Source organism: Hyperolius riggenbachi, chromosome 1 (assembly GCF_040937935.1).
Source record: "Hyperolius riggenbachi isolate aHypRig1 chromosome 1, aHypRig1.pri, whole genome shotgun sequence".
Classification (NCBI taxonomy): domain Eukaryota; kingdom Metazoa; phylum Chordata; class Amphibia; order Anura; family Hyperoliidae; genus Hyperolius; species Hyperolius riggenbachi.
This window is the reverse complement of record NC_090646.1, coordinates 426,025,476-426,035,548: the sequence shown is the minus strand read 5'-3', so window position 1 is coordinate 426,035,548 and position 10,073 is coordinate 426,025,476. Positions and strand designations below refer to the sequence as shown.

The window sequence follows — 10,073 nt, the reverse complement described above, 5'->3', positions numbered from 1 at the left end:
GAAGGATACAGGGAGACGTTCCATAGATTTTAGCAAAAAGATTGTTTAAAGATCTGTACACATGAGGGACGTTAAATGAACTGATCTGATTTGATCTGTCATGAAGGTCTTTTGAAATGCACGCGCATCGTCATACATTGGCAACCTGTAACCGTTGTTTTTTGCTTGTTCTTTAACAGATAGTCACACAATGTTGTTTGAAACAATTGTTCATCTGTCATTTTGAACCTTTACACTTTGGAACACTTTGTATAAAGAAACAAGTCATCATGGTTCTCAATCTAAAGCCTCTTACACCTGCATTTTGGTCCATCTGCTCTGTAAATCGTGAATAGTGTATGCAGACTGCAAAGCTGCCCTATGACATTGCTTAGTGATCTGCCATGATGGATGGCTAAATAACAAATAACTAATGGCAAATTAATTAATTGTGTACAAGGTTTTAAAAGAATGTGGCAAATCTACTGGAGAGTACTCTAGTTCCACTTTCAAGTGATCTTGTGTTTATGGAATCAAATTCAGGTCTGAGTCATAAATTGTGCCCATCTCTTCCTCCCTCACTAAGCTACTCCTATTTACAAGCTTTCACCATCTCTAGTCATGTGACACTTGTGACAGGATTAGAGGGTACTAATTTATTTACAGTCGGCCAAAGGGAGCATCTTATTGCCGAAGGAAGAGGCTGGCACAATGTCCGACTTTGCATCTCTCTCCATAAACAGTAGGACCCAGGTTCATTTTAAACTTCTTCTTAATGTTAATCCCCTCCTGATTAAAGTCATACTCCGGCCATCTAGCCTTAATCTCTCCCCTTAACATGAATCCCTGCTTGATGAAAAACTCCTTCCTAATGTCTAAGCTTAACCTTTCCCCTTAACATGAAATTCCTCTTATGTTGAAAATTTGTTATAAACATGTGTCAGTGCTACCAAATGATTTTGCAATTTAATGTTACTAAAAATGACTCTTTCATTTAAATGTGCAGCCAGCTATAAATACCTGACTATAAGCACAAATTACACTTCTTTTGGGGACTAGAATTTGTACTTTTTGTTGCAATCATTCATTACAGCCCAGATATGAATTCATAAATAGCTTTAGAGACCATGAGCAATTGTTGCTTATTTTCCAAATCTGCATTAACCACTTGCCGACCACGCACTCATAACGCGCGTCGGCAAAGTGGCAGCTGCAGGACCAGCGACGCAGTATTGCGTCGCCGGCTGCAGGCCAATTAATCAGGAAACAGCCGCTCACGCGAGCGGCTGCTTCCTGTCAATTCACGGCGGGGGGCTCCGTGAATAGCCTGCGGGCCGCCGATCGCGGCTCGCAGGCTAAATGTAAACACAAGCGGAAATAATCCGCTTTGTTTACATTTGTACAACGCTGCTAACAGTAGCAGCGTTGTACCAGATCAGCGATCCCCGGCCAATCAGCGGCCGGGGATCGCTGTCACATGACAGGCAGGAGCCTGTTGGAGGCTGCACGTTCCTGTGCAGCCTCCGATCTCCGGGGAAGGGAGGGAGGAGAGGGAGAGGGGGAATCCTGCGGTGGAGGGGGCTTTGAGGTGCCCCCCCCCGCCAGCCACACGCAGGCAGAAGTGATCAGACCCCCCCAGCACACCATCCTCCTAGTGGGGGAAAAAGGGGGGCGATCTGGTCGCTCTGCCTGGTGTTTGATCTGTGCTGGGGGCTGTAGAGCCCACCCAGCGCAGATCAGCAAAATCAGCGCTGGTCCTTAAGGGGGGGTAAAGGCTGGGTCATCAAGTGGTTAAATAAATGACTAAGGTAAGATAAGCAATCAATGTCTGACACTGAGCACAACATCTGTAGACCTGAAGGGCTTTCTTGTTTCTCAACAGTGGAATTTTGCTTTAATGTTAACCTTTCTTGACGTCTAACCCTTGCTGATATTAATAACTTCCCCCTACCCTAACCTTAATCCTTCTAATCTATGCCTGCTCTGAAACTAACTGATATTTAACTTTTGTTGCAGGTTCACCTTAGTAATTGTATACTGACTCCAACATTTACCCCTGTAGTCAAAAACGCTAGTCAAGCACTTGCATTACCACATAAATAAATAAATGGAATAATAAACAGAATTATTGAAGACTGTTGGATTAGCGGAGTGAAAAGAAAAAGAATAAAACAAAACACAAAGGGCCATATGCAATTCACTTTTTCTCCTGAGTTAATTTTTATGTTCTCTTTAAAATAACTTTAACGCATTTTACAATTTAAAAAGTACCCATAATGTGGTGAAAAAGTACTACTGAAATTATTCTGAGTAATTTCTTGCTTGCTGGTGGTTTAAAATGCATTTTATAAAAAAGGTGTGAAAATATCACCTAGGAGAAAACTCAGGAGAAAAAGTTAATTGCAATTGGGCCCAAGGCCCATTTGCAATTAACTTTTTCCCCTGAGTTTTCTTCTAAGTAATGTATTTAAACTTGTCAATAAAATGCCTTTTAAATCACCAGCAAGCACGAAAATACTTAAAATAGTTTTGATAGTGCTTTTTCAACTACTTTTTGATACTTTTTCAGTTGCTAAGTGCTGAAAAGTTATTCTACATAGAAGATGAAAACTTATCTCCTAGGAGAAAGTTAATTGCATATGGGCCAAGTGTCAAAGATATAACAACATATGTGTCAACATATGTGTCAACATACTGTATATAAATCCCACTTCTGACTTGAACAAGTTTTAAGTCCAATATACAGACTGTGAGAAGGGAGGCTAGAAAATCCCTAAAGCTGGAGTTTATTGTAGATCATAATAACAGAACTGACAACAGTTGATCCTGAATGGAATCACAACAACCTACAGTGGGATGCGAAAGTTTGGGCAACCTTGTTAATTGTCATGACTTTTCTGTATAAATTGTTGATTGTTACGATTAAAAATGTCAGTTAAATATATCATATAGGAGACACACACAGTGATATTTAAGAAGTGAAATAAAGTTTATTGCATTTACAGAAAGTGCGCAATAATTGTTTAAACAAAATTAGGCAGGTGCATAAATTTGGGCGCCGTTGTCATTATATTGATCCCAAAACCTTTAGAACTAATTATTGTAACTCAAATTGGCTTGGTAAGCTCAGAGACCCCTGACCTACATACACAGGTGAATCCAATTATGAGAAAGAGTTTTTAAGGGGGTCAATTGTAAGTTTCCCTCCTCTTTTAATTTTCTCTGAAGAGTAGCAACATGGGGGTCTCAAAACAACTCTCAAATGACCAGAAGACAAAGATTGTTCACCATCATGGTTTAGGGGAAGGATACAGAAGGTGGTCTCAGCTGTCTGTTTCCACAGTTAGGAACATATTGAGGAAATGGAAGACCACAGGCTCAGTTCAAGTTAAGGCTCGAAGTGGCAGACCAATAAAAATCTCGGATAAACAGAAGCGATGAATGGTGAGAACAGTCAGAGTCAACCCACAGACCAGCACCAAAGATCTACATCATCTTGCTGCAGATGGAGTCACTACATCGTTCAACCATTCGGCGCACTTTTCACAAAGAGATGCTGTATGCGAGAGTGATGCAGAGGAAGCCTTTTCTCTTCCCACAGCACAAACACAGCCGCTTGAGGTATGCTAAAGCACATTTGGACAAGGCAGCTTCATTTTGGAATAAATTGCTGTGGACTGATGAAACTGAAATTGAGTTATTTGGGCATAACAAGGGGCTTTATGCATGGAGGAAAAACAACACAGCATTGCAAGAAAATCACCTGCTACCTACAGTAAAATATTGTGGTGATTCCATCATGCTGTGGTGCTGTGTGGCCAGTGCAGGGACTAGGAACCTTGTCAAAGTTGAGAGACGCATGGACTCCACTCAGTATCAGCAGATTCTGACAAGACAAGACAAATAACATTTATATCGCACCTTTCTCCTGGCGGACTCAAAGCGCCAGAGCTGCAGCCACTAGGACGCGCTCTATAGGCCTATAGACTTGGCTTACTGAACAGGCAGAGCCAAGATTCAAACCCTGGTCTCCTGCGTCAGAGGCAGAGCCCTTAACCATTACACCATCCAGCCACTGTGAAAAGAAAAAAAAAAGAGAGTAGTGCACCGGTCCTGGAGGTACTGCAATACCAGGTCGATGCGCAGAGTGGACAGAGCAAGCTCTTCTTCCATCTACTTGTTCCAGAAATCCATTTAATATATGGTCCCCAGATAGGGGACGTATCAGATATTAAACTGATAAGAACAGATACTACACTTGATCTTAGCCAAAAGGCTGAGAAGTGATTCTGGAGACCAATGTCCAGGAATCAGCGACAAAGCTGAAGCTGTGCCGGGGCTGGATCTTTCAACAAGACAACGACCCTAAACACTGCTCAAAATCCACTAAGGCATTCATGCAGAGGAACAAGTACAATGTTCTGGAATGGCCATCTCAGTCCCCAGACCTGAATATAATTGAAAATCTGTGGTGTGAGTAAAAGAGAGCTGTCCATTCTTGGAAGCCATCAAGCCTGAATGAACTACAGATGTTCTGTAAAGAGGAATGGTCCAAAATACCTTCAACCAGAATCCAGACTCTCATTGGAATCTACAAGAAAGTTAAGAGACGCATGGATTCCACTCAGTATCAGCAGATTCTGACAAGACAAGACAAATAACATTTATATCGCACCTTTCTCCTGGCGGACTCAAAGCGCCAGAGCTGCAGCCACTAGGACGCGCTCTATAGGCCTATAGACTTGGCTTACTGAACAGGCAGAGCCAAGATTCAAACCCTGGTCTTCTGCGTCAGAGGCAGAGCCCTTAACCATTACACCATCCAGCCACTGTGAAAAGAAAAAAAAAAGAGAGTAGTGCACCGGTCCTGGAGGTACTGCAATACCAGGTCGATGCGCAGAGTGGACAGAGCAAGCTCTTCTTCCATCTACTTGTTCCAAAAATCCATTTAATATATGGTCCCCAGATAGGGGACGTATCAGATATTAAACTGATAAGAACAGATACTACACTTGATCTTAGCCAAAAGGCTGAGAAGCGATTCTGGAGACCAATGTCCAGGAATCAGTGACAAAGCTGAAGCTGTGCCGGGGCTGGATCTTTCAACAAGACAACGACCCTAAACACTGCTCAAAATCCACTAAGGCATTCATGCAGAGGAACAAGTACAATGTTCTGGAATGGCCATCTCAGCCCCCAGACCTGAATATAATTGAAAATCTGTGGTGTGAGTAAAAGAGAGCTGTCCATTCTTGGAAGCCATCAAACCTGAATGAACTACAGATGTTCTGTAAAGAGGAATGGTCCAAAATACCTTCAACCAGAATCCAGACTCTCATTGGAATCTACAAGAAGCATTTAGAGGCTGTAATTTCTGCAAAAGAAGGATCTACTAAATATTGATTTCATTTATTTTGTGGTGCCCAAATTTATGCACCTGCCTAATTTTGTTCAAACAATTATTGTGCACTTTCTGTAAATCCAATAAACTTAATTTCACTTCTCAAATATCACTGTGTGTGTCTCCTACATTATATATTTAACTGACATTTTTTAACGTAAAAAACAGCGATTTATACCGGAAAATCATGACAATTAACGAGGTTGCCCAAACTTCTGCATCCCACTGTATTATACTATCAATATACACAAAAGCTATCACATGTTAGGGCCTGTACACACTGATGCACTTTTAAAATCACATGCGATTTTTAAATCGCAAGCCTTCATGAGAATAGAAAAAAGCGCATCACACCAGTGTGTACAGGTCTTCACGATTTTCATTCTTTTTCAAAAGACCTTGCGATTAAAAAGCACATGCGATTTGTATTAGTATTAATCTAACTCTAGTAAGTTGTCCAAAAGTGTAACTATATGTCATATATATCATAAGAAGAGACTGTAAATATTGCATGAAAAGATCACACCACAGTCACTAGCTATGTCAGGATTATGCATTATGCCGGTGGGTGTGGCATTGTGTACACATAATGCCAATTACTGCAACATCACTGCTAAAACTGCCACTATTCCGTAGCCAAAGCTTGGCTATAAAATAGTGGATGTGATGTGGCTCTGTACAATTTAAAGCTATAGGCTTGCTATACACCAGTGGTTCTGGATGTAAGCAGAGGTGGGACAAGGTCCTCCAGCACCCAAGGCTGAGACACCCTCCATCCCTGCCACCCCAGCCGTCACACACTGATTGCTATTAGACTAAGAGGTGCCACAGGGCCCACAACCTCCCCAACACCTTAATATCTAGTTATCTGGCTTGCAGTCACTGCTATGTATCCCCTTTTCTTATTTTTTTCTGCTTCAAACACAATTAGGAATGACAGCTGAATGAATTGTGCGCCCCCTCCTACACTGCGCCCTGAGGCTGGAGCCTCTCCAGCCTATGCCTCGGCCCGGCCCTGGATGTAAGCCTGGCTTCAGGGGCATGAAGAGATAATTTGCATATTCAGCAGTGTGCATTGTGGGTAACCACAGTTAGACACTTAAATCTGAATTATCACAACTACCTTCTGTCTTAAGACATAAAAACCACACTAAGCATTGCTATACAAACGCCAAGCGCTGGATTCAGTCACCACGGCATTCCAGAGTCCGGCTATATAATAGCCATACTTTTGTGCCTTGTGTCCAAATTTCCTTTGGGCACTTTTTGGCATTGCTATACAATTGCCAAACTCTGGATTCGGCCAAACTCTGGATTCCACCACTAGCCGGAGTTCGGCTTTATAATAGGCATACTTTTGCGCCTCGTGCCCAAATTTCCTTGTTGGTGCTGCCATCTCTGCCAATTACATTGTGTGCTACAGGGGCATCCAAATCACCAGGTGCACCATATGCCCAAATTACCTGATTTGCTCTTAGGGAGCATGTCCAGTAAGAAAAATGAAGACTAAACTCTCTTATATGGGGAGAATGTGACTTGTGGTTGCCTTTGATGCACATTTCACAGTCAAAGAACCGCTTATTCAGAGGCCCACCAAATCTTATCCAAACAATGCAAATCTGTCTCTGCCAGGTGGTATTATGGAACTCATGAGTACGACTAGGTTTTAAATATGGGGTGAAAAAGTATATCTTCTACAAATAACTAACCATTTTAAAAATACCGTATCTACTCGCATACAAGCCGAATTTTTGACCCCCAAAAAGTGGGCCAAAAGTTGGGGGGTCGGCTTGTATGCGAGTCTTGGGTGGTGGTCCACGGCGCCCCCTCCCCCCCCCGCCCGCCCGTATAGTGCCCAGTATAGCTAGTAAAGTGGCCATTACCAGGGGAACCGCTCTCTCTCCTGCCTCGCCACAGCAGCAGCGCCGGGCACGCTGCTGTGATACACTTATACGCATGATGGAGAGCAGAGCGAGAGGGGCACCCGGATTAGAGGAAGCGGCCGCTGGCTGAACAGGTAATAGCAGCGGCGGCCGCGGAGGGGGATCGCTATACTGGGCACTATACTGGCTATACTGGGCACTATACTGGGCACTATACTGGCTATACTGGGCACTTTACTGGCTAAACTGGGCACTATACTTGCTATACTGGGCACTATACTGGCTATACTGGGCACTATACTAGGCACTATACTGGCTATACTGGGCACTTTACTGGCTATACTGGGCACTATACTGGGCACTATACTAGCTATACTGGGCACTATACTGGCTATATTGGGCACTATACTGGGCACTATACTAGCTATACTGGGCACTTTACTGGCTATACTGGGCACTTTACTAGCTATACTGGGCACTATACTAGCTATACTGTGCACTTTAATAGCTCTACTGGGGCACTACCTACCAATACTGGGTTACTATACTAGCTATACTGGGCACTTTACTGGCTATACTGGGCACTATACTAGCTATACTGTGCACTTTACTAGCTCTACTGGGGCACTACCTACCAATACTGTGGCACTATACTAGCTATACTGGGCACTATACTAGCTATACTGGGGCACTACCTACCCAGACTGGGCACTATACTAGCTATACTGGGCACTATACTAGCTATACTGGGCACTTTACTAGCTATACTGGGGCACTACCTACCCATACTGGGCACTATACTAGCTATACTGGGCACTTTACTGGCTATACTGGGCACTATACTAGCTATACTGTGCACTTTACTAGCTCTACTGGGCACTACCTACCAATACTGTGGCACTATACTAGCTATACTGGGCACTATACTAGCTATACTGGGGCACTACCCACCCAGACTGGGCACTATACTAGCTATACTGGGCACTATACTAGCTATACTGGGCACTTTACTAGCTATACTGGGGCACTACCTACCCATACTGGGCACTATACTAGCTATACTGAGGCACTACCTACCCATACTGGGCACTATACTGGCTATACTGGGACACACTGGGGGATCACGTGGCCTGCACCAATCCAGTATTTCCTACCCCTGGCTTATATGGGGGTCAATCATTTTTCCCTGGTTTTTTAGGAAAAAGTTGGGGGGTCGGCTTATATGCAGGTCGGCTTATATGCGAGTATATACGGTAAATAATTTCTTTATTTCATAGTTAACCGAACAAAACATTATGAATGCTAAGAACAGTTTATCCACCAAAAGAATGCTACAGCATTCTGATAGGTAAGATGGTCAGAAAAATAAACCAATAAACAAAATATCTGAAAAGATAAATTAATACCCCGATCCTGAGTTTTATTGATAAAGCAATTAATACGTAAGACATATAGTCGGTATAGCTACGACATCTTAAGAAGCAAACAATGCAGTTAAATAAAATATATTCAAAGTACATTACTATGCCGTAAACAGAGTTATTCAGCATGGACTAAGACAGCAACACTCTACAAATCTATGCCATAAACAGCAAAATAAAGATAAATGAAAAAATAAAGTGGAAGGAAAGTATCAAAAATGTAGAAGTAGAGCTTTCACATACAGTATCATGAGTATACTGTATCTGCAAAAAGTGACAATTTTAATTGTTTGCTTTCAACTGGGATACCCATAATGTCTGGTGTTTAACTGACTGCAAGTGCTAAAGGTTCAATACATAAAACAAATAAGTGTAGGTTGAGGGGGATCCCTACCTAATAACACTGTTTAACGTGCCAAAAGTGAGCAGTATAAGAGAGAGACATGGCTTTAACAAATGGGCCTTGGAATACTCATAAGTAATAATTTTGCCTTAGGAGCAAGAAAATGTCAAGGGTGCCCCGTCCTTGAGAAAGAAATGGAATGGAGCTCATATAAAGGTAGGTTCTGCTTTTATTACAAAACTTCCTTACCCGGATAGATGACTGAAGAGTTATTTGGCATTGTGTGCTGCTGGGTAGGGGGATTAACCTTCCCTCCATGCAAAGAACCTCCTCATCCTCCTCATGCTGATAGGCACAGCAGTAAGTGGCAACAGCAAGGGATGTCTACATGCTTGCTTGGTCTCACCCTGATTACCCCCATGCTGCATACTTGGACCAGCATAGTTTGGACAAGTGAGAATAATAACACCCTTTTGGTGTTTGTGTGTGTTTGTGTAGTGCGGGGGGGGGGGGGGGATGTGGAAGTAGGGTGGAATGTGTTTAAATTAAGCTAAAACAATAATTATTTCCTAGATGCTGAGCATTTTCTGAGACTTGTCAGCAATAGTTCAGCACCCCAGAGAATCCCTGCTACTGCTGTAGTATTAGACTTAATCAGGGCCGGCCCGCTCATGAGGCGGGGTGAAACTTTTGCCTCAGGCGGCAAATTTCCAGGGGCGGCACCCGCCCGTCCGTGGGTGCGGGGAGCCGGCCCGCCGAGCTGGAGGGGTAGCTGGCAGGACGGGGGTATTGGGCCAGCGGCAGGGAGGGGGGTCGGACCCCCCCCCTCCCTCGCCTGGGTCCCCCGTCCTCCGCTCCCCTCCAGCCTAAATAGAAGCAGCCGTATGTGTAAGAGGCACGGGCGGGGAGACACTCACCTCCTCCTCACTCCAGCGTGCGCTCCACTGACATCACTTCCTGCAGGACGCTGCAGGAAGTGACGTCAGTGGAGCGCACGCTGGGAAGAGGTGAGTGTCCTCCCCGCCCGTGCCTCTTACACATACGGC

The 10,073-nt window shown here is 43.6% G+C and overlaps 2 non-coding genes across 2 annotated transcripts; both read right to left on the bottom strand.

The window, feature by feature from the left end:
* Positions 1-4,076: 4,076 nt before the first annotated feature.
* LOC137533049 (U2 spliceosomal RNA) lies at positions 4,077-4,267 on the bottom strand. Its single transcript, XR_011024122.1, has one exon. It is a non-coding gene; the product is annotated as a U2 spliceosomal RNA (small nuclear RNA).
* A 563-nt stretch (positions 4,268-4,830) lies between these two features.
* Positions 4,831-5,021, bottom strand: LOC137533043 (U2 spliceosomal RNA). Its single transcript, XR_011024121.1, has one exon. It is a non-coding gene; the product is annotated as a U2 spliceosomal RNA (small nuclear RNA).
* Between the last annotated feature and the right edge of the window lie 5,052 nt (positions 5,022-10,073).